The sequence below is a fragment of the Bufo bufo genome, chromosome 9 (assembly GCF_905171765.1).
Source record: "Bufo bufo chromosome 9, aBufBuf1.1, whole genome shotgun sequence".
Lineage (NCBI taxonomy): Eukaryota > Metazoa > Chordata > Amphibia > Anura > Bufonidae > Bufo > Bufo bufo.
The window spans coordinates 173,496,284-173,507,436 of record NC_053397.1 but is presented as its reverse complement, the minus strand read 5'-3'; positions in this window follow the sequence as shown (position 1 = coordinate 173,507,436).

Below are 11,153 nucleotides of genomic sequence, written 5' to 3'. Positions count from 1 at the left end.
CGGAGAGAGTCGATTACAAAAAACCCTGGAGAAAAAAAATAACCTGAAGGCTTGAACTGAAAACGAACCAGAGCGGGCGGGATCTGTGTCTCCCAATGCATCCTACGAGAAAAGGATTTTACAGTGAGTACAAAAATCAATTTTTCTTGTGAATGGCATTGGGGGACACAGCACCATGGGACGTCCTAAAGCAGTCCACGAGGGAGGGAAGAAACAGCCATGCGAGGCAACTAACACACAGCTTCTTGCAGAACCTTGCGACCCAGACTGGCATCAGTAAAGGCCAAGGAATGGATGTAATGGAACTTTAAGAAGGTATGAACAGAAGCCCAGCTGGCGGCCTTGCAGACCTGGGAAGCCGAGGCCTGATGCCGGACCGCCCAAGAGGCCGCGACTGCCCTAGTGGAGTGAGCGGTCAACCGAAAAGGGGGAACACGACCCTTTGCAACATAGGCCTCCTTGACAGCCGACCAAATCCAACGGGAGATGGTGGCCTTGGAAGCTTGCAGACCCTTAGGAGGGCCCTCAGGAACCACAAAGAGGGAGTCAGAACGTCGGAAAGACTCCGATAACCGAAGGTACAGGCGGAGCGCCCGAACAACATCCAGACGGTGGAGGGATCACTCTTTGGGATAAGAGGGATTAGGACAGAAGGACAATCTCCTCATTAATATGAAATAAGGACACCACCTTGGGGAGAAAAGAGGGAACCGGACGTAGGAAAACACCAGGTAGGGGGACCTGCAAGAAAGCGCTGCAAGCTCAGAGACTCTGCGGATTGAAGTAATTGCCACAAGGAAGGCAACCTTCAACGATGTGAAGGAAAGAGAGATATCCTTCAAGGGCTCAAAAGGGGGGGACTGAAGAGCGTCAAGGACAAGATTCAAGTTCCACGGGGGAGCATGGTGAGCGACCTCCCTGGAGAAAGGTCTTCAAGTGAGGACGAGAAGCCAGGGCCGATATCTGACCCTTAAGAGAGGCCAGCCGAAGACCCTTGTCAAACCCAGCCTGGAGAAAAGACAGGATCCAGGGAACAGGAAAAACAGAGAGGTTGAATCTGGCCAGATTCACACCAGGAAAAGTACGCCCTCCAGGTACAGTGGTAAATCCTGGCCGATTGGGGTTTGCGCGTGTGAAGCAGAGTCTGGATGACTCTTGAGAGACCACAGAACCTCAGGACGGCAGCCTCAACGTTAAATGAAGCCGAGGTAAACTCTGGTGGAACAGCGGACCTTTGGAAAGGAGGTCGGGACGCAGAGGAAGCTGCCATGGAGCATCAGTGAGCAGAGTACCTGGGGAAGAAGCTGAATTGGAGGGAAGAGGCAAGGGAGGCTGAACTGGGATCATGAAAGGACCAGAGCATCTACCGCCAGAGCATCCCGGCGACGTAAACTGGAAGCTTGTGTTTTTTCAGACGGGAGGCGAACAGATCCACGTCTGGGGTTCCCCACCGGTGGCAGAGTTGTAGAAACACCTCTGGATTGGAGGGACCACTCGCCCAGGTTGAGATGTTGGTGGCTGAGAAAATCTACTGCCCAATTATCGACCCCGGGGATGTGTTCCTCTGCCCACTGCAGGATGTGTGATGTTTCCTTGAGGACTGTCCCGCTTCTGGTGCCCCCTTGGTGGTTCAAGTAAGCCACGGCAGTGGAATTGTCAGACTAGATCCGGATTGGGAGACCGCTGAGGGAGTCCAGCGGGAGAGAGCTAGGAAGATGGCCCTGAGCTCCAAGACATTGACAGGGAGGACTTCTCCGCTGACCACTGGCCCTGGTCAGTGAGGGACCCAAAGACAGCCCCCAACCCGTCAGGATGCCATCGGTGGTAATCACCTGCCAACTTGGAAGAAGGAAGGACCTGCCGGGGGAGACCGTGCAAAGGAGCAGCCACCAATGCAAGTCCAGGTGGACCTTGAGAGGAAGACGGATCAGGCAATCAAGGCCTGACGGGACTTGTCCCACCTGGAGAGGATTGACAGTTGAAGAAGACTGGTGTACAATTGGGCATAGGGAATTGCCTTGAAGGAGGCAACCATCCGGCCCAGAACATGCATGCACGTCCCGATGGGCAGAGGGGAGTCACCAACAACTGGAAAGACGCTACCTTGTCCTGGGGAAGAAACACCCGCCTGAGGCGAGTGTCGAAGACCATGCCCAGGAAATTCATCCTCTGGCAGGGGACAAGAGAGGATTTGGGGAGGTTCACCAGCCACCCGAACTGGGACAGAACAGAAAGGGTGATGCGGAGACTGGACAGATTGCCGTCCCGGGAAGGGGCCTTCAGTAGAAGATAGTCTAGGTAGGGTATTACTGAAACTCCCCTGGCACGGAGAAAAGCGATGAGAGTGCCAATACCTTTGTGAAGACCCTCGGGTCAGATGCCAGACCAAAGGGTAGGGCCACAAACTAAAAATGTAGAGAACCCACCGCGAAGCAAAGGAATCTTTGATGGGACAGGGCTATGGGTACATGGAGATATGCGTCCTGTATGTCGATGGACGACAAACTCGCCCTCTTTCAGGTAAGCAATCACCGACCTGAGGGACTCCATTAGAAAGTGGCGGACTCGGACGAACTGGTTGAGGACCTTTAGATCTTGGGAACCGTGAATAGGTTCGAGTAAAACCCTTGAAAACTTTCCGAGTTTGGGACTGGAACGATGACTCCGAGAGAATGAATGGCCTGAAAATAATTGGCCGCCCCGATGGGAGGGCAGAAAATTCTATTTTGCATCCGGAAGAAACCACCTCCCGAACCCATGTGTTGTCCACACTTGCCTGCCAGACTTCTTGAAAGGCAACCAAGCCGATGCAGATCTGGGTGACCGGCGTAGGTACCGAAGTACGCGCCCGCAAGGGGTGCTACTAAAGTGGTGTCCCATCCTGCAGCAGGCCGAAACCTGCAGAAGAGAGAAGAAAAAAATAAAAGAAAAAAATTAGCAGGTCATGTCTGCCTCCTATAGACACTAGAAAAACAACGGTCTAGCTTCTGCACGTGCAGAGGGGCGGAGCCAACACTTTTTTCTTTCTAGTGTCAGCTGGGCATATGTCCCCCCATGCCATTCAGGAGAAATCCATTATATATTGCAGTTTTTGGTGCATAAACGCACAAATCAGTACGTTGACCTGCATCCATGTACAGATACACTAAGGCCACCAGCACACGAGTGCGGGTGAACACACAAATTTACATGCGTTACTGCACAATATCCTCAATTTCTAACAGCAGTTTTTGGTGTGGATCTCAGCCTTCATTGGAAAAGGGTGAAATCCCCAGCTAAAACCACAAACACAATTGACATGCTGTGGATTTGGAAGTTCACACTGCAGGTCAGTTTCCGCACAGAAAAAATTCTAAGTGTACATGAGATGTGTAATTTCATACACTTTGCTGGTACTGTATTACACTGCAGTTTTTCTGCAACGTGTGCAGGTGGGCTAATAGGTAAAATGGAGCTGACAAACTCTTAAGGCCAGCAAAACTGCATTTGGGCTCATGCACACGGCCGTTGCTAGGCTGGGCCCATATTGCCGCCTGCAAACAGCGGGTCCACAATATGTGGGCCCTGGTTGTTTTTGCACCGCATCATGGATGTGAACCCATTCACATAAATGGGTCCTCATTCCGGAAGGGGCAGAATGGAGGAGTATCTCACCATGCTTCCGCATCGCAAAAAAGTCGTGTGTGCACTACTTTTTTGCAGTGCGGACGGATCACGGACCCATTTGAGTTTGAATGGGTCTGGATCCGTCTGGGGAATACGCACGGATGTTGCCTGTGCATTGGGGGAACTGCAAATTGCGGTCCTCAATGCACGCAATGGCCATGTGCATGAGCCCTTATATAAAAGTGATGAAAATCCCAGTAATAGGACCCCACTGTATAGAAATGTTTTGGGCCTGATGAATGATGTGTATTGCCATTTACTGTGCTAGCTGACTATGAGCAATTGTCAGATGTGATTTACAGGTGTATGCCAGTATCCTGATCACTGAATTGTACTTTAAACCACTTGTACCAAGCAATGTATTTGCACACACAATTTTATGCAAAGAAATAAAACCTAAGTTTGCTCATGTCTGCATTGTCATTAGATGCTGTTCACTAAAAGTCATCTCCATAAGGTAAAATGAGTGTGAAGGCTAAGAACTTCTCCTCAGGAGAGGTGATCACTATTAAGGCTGTTGACACTGGTGTAAGAGAAAACAGGCTTACTTGCCCAGAGCAACCAATCATATTCCACCTTTAATTTTCCAAAGGAGCACTATAGAATGAAAGCTGGAATCTGATTGGTTGCTAGGGGCAACTAAGCCTGTTTTTCCTCAGTCGGCAGCTGCTCAGGACAGGTGAAGGGTGCAGGGTCTACCACCAATCTGATGTTGATTACCTAGCCCGAGGAGGTCATCCATGTCTAGAACCCAGACAACCCCTTTAAGCATCTAATCTCCCCCCACCCACCCACCCAATAGAATCATTTTTTTTTTTTTTAAATCTGATCTTTGCGTGTTTACAGTGTAAATACATTGTTGTACAGATCTTACATAAAAATTGATATACAGACATAACTTATATAATGCTGACAACAATCAGGCTACCAAACAATCAGCATTACACTAATTTTCACCGTTCCCCCCCACCCTTCCCCTCCCGCCCCACTATAGCACAAAAATACAATATTAGACGTTGTTCAGATTTTGATGGGCATCCACTCTTCTGGTATACCACCCGTTCATAACTTAACATCGTGTCTACTGCCCCTAAGAATTCACCTAGGGTGGGTGGCGCTGTCTGTATCCAATGCAGGGCAATTAATTTCCTAGCTACATATAGCACTCTGCCTATCGCTATTTTATGTACCTGACTAGTGGCCAGTTCAGAAACATAGCCCAGCGCACACACTCTAGGATCAAGCGATATCCGTACCTCGTATACGTCATGTATAGTCTGAGTTACCATTTTCCAGTATCTCCCTAGCCTCTCACACTTCCATAGCATATGCATCAAGTCCGCAGCTTCCACAGAGCACCTTGGACAGTCATCCGTAGGTCTATAACTTATGCAGAACAAAAAAAACGGTGTCTTGTAGACCCTATGGACTATAAACAGCTGCGAGAGTTTACGACCCTCGCTTAAGGAAGAGAGAGGTATTGCCTCTAGTATGTCAGACCATTGCTCATCCGTTATTTCGCCCACATCCTTTTCCCACTTGCCCCTAGCCACCAGCGGGTGTAATAGCAAAAACTTGTCTAGATAGCAACTTGTATACACTGGAGATCATCCCTCTTTTCTCCCCTTTGGAGAGAATTTGATGTAGTGCGATATCTCTCCCAGCCATCACAGTCGGACCCTTAAATGTGGAATTGTATGCGTGCCTCACTTGAAGGTACTTATAGAAGTGAGTCCTAGGTAGCTCATACATCTCTTGCAGCCTGGAGAAGGACATGAAATTTTTATCTTCCAGCAAGTGGCCTAATCTCAGGATTCCTTTCCTTTTCCATGCTCCAAAATCTGACAGAGAAAGGAACTCCGGCAGCACAGGATTGCCCCACAGTGGAGTGTATTCTGTATTGCCAACAATTCCCCTTAGCTGCTTAACCCTGTTCCATGTAGACTGCATCAAATACCCCAGATCCCCCATCGGACCACCTTTCCGGGCACCTTTAGTCTCCAGGAGCAACATTAGGTCCCTAGTTGACAAGCAATGAGTAAACAACTGACATGTCACCTCACTCGGCTCCGGGTCCATCCACCCTTTTTGAAGTGCTGGCATTGTGCAGCTAGGAAATATACCCAAGGGTTCGGTATTGCAAGACCCCCTTCTGTTTTAGGATATTGCAGTGTTTCAGTTTTAATTCTCGGTTGCCCCTTGCGCCAGATGAGCTCCCTGAAAATAGTATTAATCTGATCAAATTTAGACTTTGACAGCCAGACCTGGGAATTATGCAAAATATAAAGTAACTGGGGCATCAACACCATTTTAATAAGATTTGCTCTTCCCGCCACCGATAAATATAGTTTACACCACGCCCTAACTTTACTCCTAAACTTAATAACTAGCGGATCAAAGTTAAGGCGTTCAAAGTCCCGAAGTCTGGGAGATACATGTATACCCAGGTACTTAAAGGATACCACGCACTGAATATTTCTTTCATGCACAATCTGCGACTGCGCTTGCCCGTCAAGCAGCATAATTGCCGACTTACTCCAATTTATAGTCAGACCCGACAGGGCACCGAAGCGGTCAATAATTGTCATAGCCGTTGCCAGGGATGAGCCAGTGCCCCCTAAAAAGAGCAAGGTGTCATCTGCATACATCGCCACTTTATTGTTAACTGCCCCATATTGGAACCCCCGAATGTCTAAGCACCTGCGAATCGCTGCAGCTAGAGGCTCAATCACAACTGCAAATAGCAGGAGTGACAACGGGCACCCCTGTCTAGTGCCCCGGCCCAAACAGAACTTGGGGGACACCCCACCATTCGCCCTAATACATGCTTTTGGACTAGAATATAGCACCCTGACCCAGGATATGTACTCTTCTCCAAATCCCATACACACCAAAACTCTCCACAGGAATCGCCATTCAATGCTGTCAAAGGCCTTGGCCGCGTCTAAAGAAAGGATTGCTCTATCTCCAACGTTTTCAGCTGGGAGTTGAATACTGGCAAACACTCTTCTTATATTAATTGACGTGGATTTCTGAGGCATGAAGCCAGTCTGATCAGAGTGTATGATAGACAAAATAACTTTAGATAGACGCGTGGCCAATACCTTCGCAAGCACCTTAACATCTGTGGAGAGCAAGGAGATCGGTCTATATGAGTCAGGGAGAGAGTGATCCTTGTCCGGCTTAGGAATGACGACTATAAGTGCCTCCTGCATAGACGGAGGTAACACCCAGGGCCGGCGTCATAACCCGGCATCCCCGGGCAAGTGCCGGGGCCCAATGCTCCTGGGGGGGCCCACTGAGCTGCTATGAGCACTTCCATCAATACAGATGGGAGCTCTCACTGCTGTCATTTCACCTACGCAGTACCCCTTTGGTGGGCCCCCTGAGCTGCAGAGACTCAGGACACGCCCCCTCTACACAGGACACGTGCTGCCTGAGGAGACTGGAGAGAGACCGCAAGGCTGGAGCTGGAGCAGAGAAGTGTGGAGACAGTCTGTGAGTCTGCACTGTGACTGTCTCTTCTCTGTGGGATAGAAGGAAAGGAAGGGGGACACTGCTGCTTCATTCTATTTAGTGGTTTTACTGTTTCATTAAGCTGTTTGTCTCCATGACACCTGCCCCCCCCCCCCCCATCCTGTCCTATCTCATCCTCATGGAGCCCCTGCTGTCTCCTTTCCTCCCTCATGTATCCAGAGCTCCTGTCCCACCTTCCTATTTCTGCCCTGCACAGACCTCCTGCCACTACTTCTTGTATGAATCCCCCTCAGAGCCCCTTCCACCTACTTGCTGTGTCCACCCCTCCTGTCCATCCAGGGCCCTTGTCTCACTCCTCTGCCTCTCATTATGGTGGCATCTGAACCGCATTCACCATAAGGACCTTCTAACGTCACAGGGTCAAGTGACTGTGCCCCCCACCCTGTACAGTGCCCCCCACCCAGTACTGTGCCCCTCACCCCGTACGGTGCCCCCTTATACACTGCATTGTGCCCTCCTACCACACCCTGTGCAGTGCCCATAGTCATTCCCTGTACTATGCCCTCTTATACCCTTTTATCCGGTCACTATATGGCGGTGTTATCACTATATGGCGGTGGTATCCAATAACTGAATGGCTATAACTGTATCCCTTTTCCTGCCCACACCACTTTTTTTAGACCTGGCATGAGCGGGAAAAGATAGATTGCGGTGCTAAGGACCTTTGCGCCACAATCTGTGTCAGAAATACGCCTAACAGAGGTATTTCTATATAATAAATGACCACCTAATTGTATTATTATTCGGGGGTAGGGCTAATATCTTTATAGTATAAAGATTCTAGTGTATTATACTGCGCCCTGTATTTCCCAGTAGAAAATGATCCTTGGGAAGCACAGTCCTCACCCCTGACCACCAGGACCAGGTAGCGCTCTGTCAGTACATGGCGGCCTCCCTGAGTTCCGTCACAGGGGCTCTATACCGGAAAAGACCTGATCAGCTTTATCCTCATGCATTCTGAATGGAGAGTAATCCGTTCAGTTTGCATCAGGATGTCTTCAGTTCAGTCGTTTTGACTGATCAGGCAAAAGAGAAAACCGCAGCATGCTACGGTTTTATTTCCGGCTAAAAAAACTGAAGACTTGCCTGAATACATTTTCCCATAGGAATGTATTAGTGCCGGATCCGTCCTTCCGGTATGCGCATGCGCAGACTGAAAAAAAGGTGAAAAAATAAATGCCGGATCCGTTTTTGCCGGATGACACCGGAAAGACGGATCCGGCATTTCAATGCATTTTTTCGACTGATCAGGCATTTTTAAGACTGATCAGGATCCTGATCAGTCTTACTAATACCATCAGTTAGCATACGTTTTGCCTGATCCGGCAGGCAGTTACGGCGACGGAACTGCTTGCCGGATCTCTCTGCCGCAAGTGTGAAAGTAGCCTTATTCTGACACTGGGGCTGGGTTCACATCCTATTTTTTCCATCCATTTAATGAATACCAAAAATGTATGCATTAACAGATGCCTCAGACTGATGCCGTACAGTGGTGTCCGTTCACCGTACAGTTCCATGGTAAAAAAAACATATACCTTAACGTCTGCATTTTTTACTTGACTCTGCAGGATACAAAAACGTGGAGTGCTGCACATTTGTATACATCAAACCGATAGGAAAAACGTAATGTGAACACACATTGGGGGGGGAGGGGGGCGTACTAAATTTCGCTGTGGGGCCCAGTCAGTTCTAGCTACATCACTGCACATCTTCTCTCCTCCAGGCCTGGCTCACTGCTGCAGCGGGCCGCCGTAGAGAAGGAGCGCAGGGAGCTGCGGTTAGTGAATGACAGGACCACCAGCTCCCCTGCAATGATAGGTATGTGAGGGGGCCACTGGGGGGTCATTCATCACACTGTGAGGGCCCCTTACACAGTATAATGACTCCCAGTGCCCCCCATTTAGTATAATGATCCCCATTGACCCTCCATTTAGCATAATGACCACCAGAGCCCCTATTAAATATAATAACCCCTTGTGCCCCCTCCATACAGTATAACCCCCAGTGTGGGGGCGACTGGGGGTCATTATTCTGAATGGAGGGTCACTGTGGGGTCATTATACTGTGAGGGCCCTTTACATAGTATAATGACCCTCAGTGTCCCCCATTTAGTATAATGATCACCAATGACCCTCCATTCAGTATAATGACCCCCAGAGCCCCCACCATACAGTATTCCCCCAGTGTGGGGGCTACTGGGGGTCATTATTCTAAATGGGGGGGGACTGGGGGTTATTATTCTGAATGCAGGGCCACAGGTGGTCATTATACAGTGGGGGGGGGGGAATTGGGGGTTCATTATACTGTGTGAAGGGCCACTAGTAGTCATTATACTGTATAGGGGCCACTGGGGGTCATTATACCGTGTAGGAGCCACAGGGGGACATGTCAATGTAAAAAAATGCCTCATGGGGGCCCACTGGGATTTATCGCCCAAGGGCCCACATGAACCTGGAGCCAGCCCTGGTAACACCCCCCTTTCCTTGGAGTAATTAAGTACCTTCAAAAGCTCCGGGAGCAGTACTTCCGCAAAGGTTTTATAAACTTCCGCTGGAATCCCATCTAAACCTGGCGCTTTGTCGTTAGCCATAGCACTCAGTGCCGCCCTCATTTCCTCCAACTCAATCGGCTCCTCTAATCGCATGCTATTCTCCCTTGACAACGTAGGCAGATCCAATGTATTCAAAAAGGCGTCAATCTCCTCATCTGAACATGACACCTTGGAAGTATACAGAGAGGAATAAAAATGGTTTAGTATATTTAAGATGTTCTCAGTATCACGCCTCAAGATGCCATTGGAATCTATCAGGCCAGTAATACATTGCACACCTTGCTGAGCTTTCGCTATAATCGAGAGCATATGACGACACTCTCCCCTTCTGTAAAAAAATTTTGCTTGTAAAAGAGCCGTTTCCTCTCCGCTACCTCCAAGAGGTGACACCTCAGCTCCTCCTGCCTAGCCTTCAAAGCATTACTTGTTAGGATAGATGGGGTCAGCACAAAGGTTTCCTCCGCAAGCTTCATATTCACATGTTTTTGTACATCAAGCTCTCTAGATTTAGATTTAATCCGACTGACTGATTTAATTAGGGAAGGCCTTCATCGCCTCCCAAACAACTATCGGAGATGCAGTTCCCTCATTTAGGCGGAAGTATTCCCTAAGGGATTGAAGCGTATCAGACATATCACCCATCAGTGTTAACCAGAAAGTGTTCAAACTCCAGTATTTTGCCCCCGGTCTGGCTGTCTCAGAAATCTGAAGGGTGACACTAAATATGGAGTGGTCCGATAAGGTCCTGGCAAGATACTCTGAGTTCCGTACAAGTGGAAACATGGGAGCATTCACCAAACCCATATCTATACGCGACAGGGAGCCATAGGTCGAGGAGCAACACGAGTACTTCCTGTCCAGGGGGTGGGTCTCCCTCCATACGTCCGTCAGACCTACTTCCCTCAGTAGTCTCGCAAATGGAGTTTCACCAGAATTACCATCACTAGGTGTGACCTGGCATCTATCACGCAAGTTATTAAAGTCTCCCACTATTAGCATTGGAAGCTCAGAAAACTCTGCCATAAAACCCAGAAGCTTTCTCAAAGGTACCGAGGAAAATGGTGGGGGTATATAGATTGTCGCCAAAACCATTCTCAACCCTTGGACCACACAATGCACCCCTATAAACCTTCCCTCATCCACACACTCCCTAAGGCATTCAAATTGAATGTTTTTATGGACCAGGATACTAACCCCCCTGGAATGTGAGGAGAAGACGGAATGCACCGAATAACCGGACCACGGCTTTTGCAGAACATGTATAGATTGTTTGGTCATATGCGTTTCTTGCAAGCATATTATTGCTGGCTGATATCTAGCTAAGTAACGAAATAAGCCGTGTCTCTTTGTAGCATCCGCCATTCCCCTCACATTCCAGCTAAGTATTCTTGTAACAGAT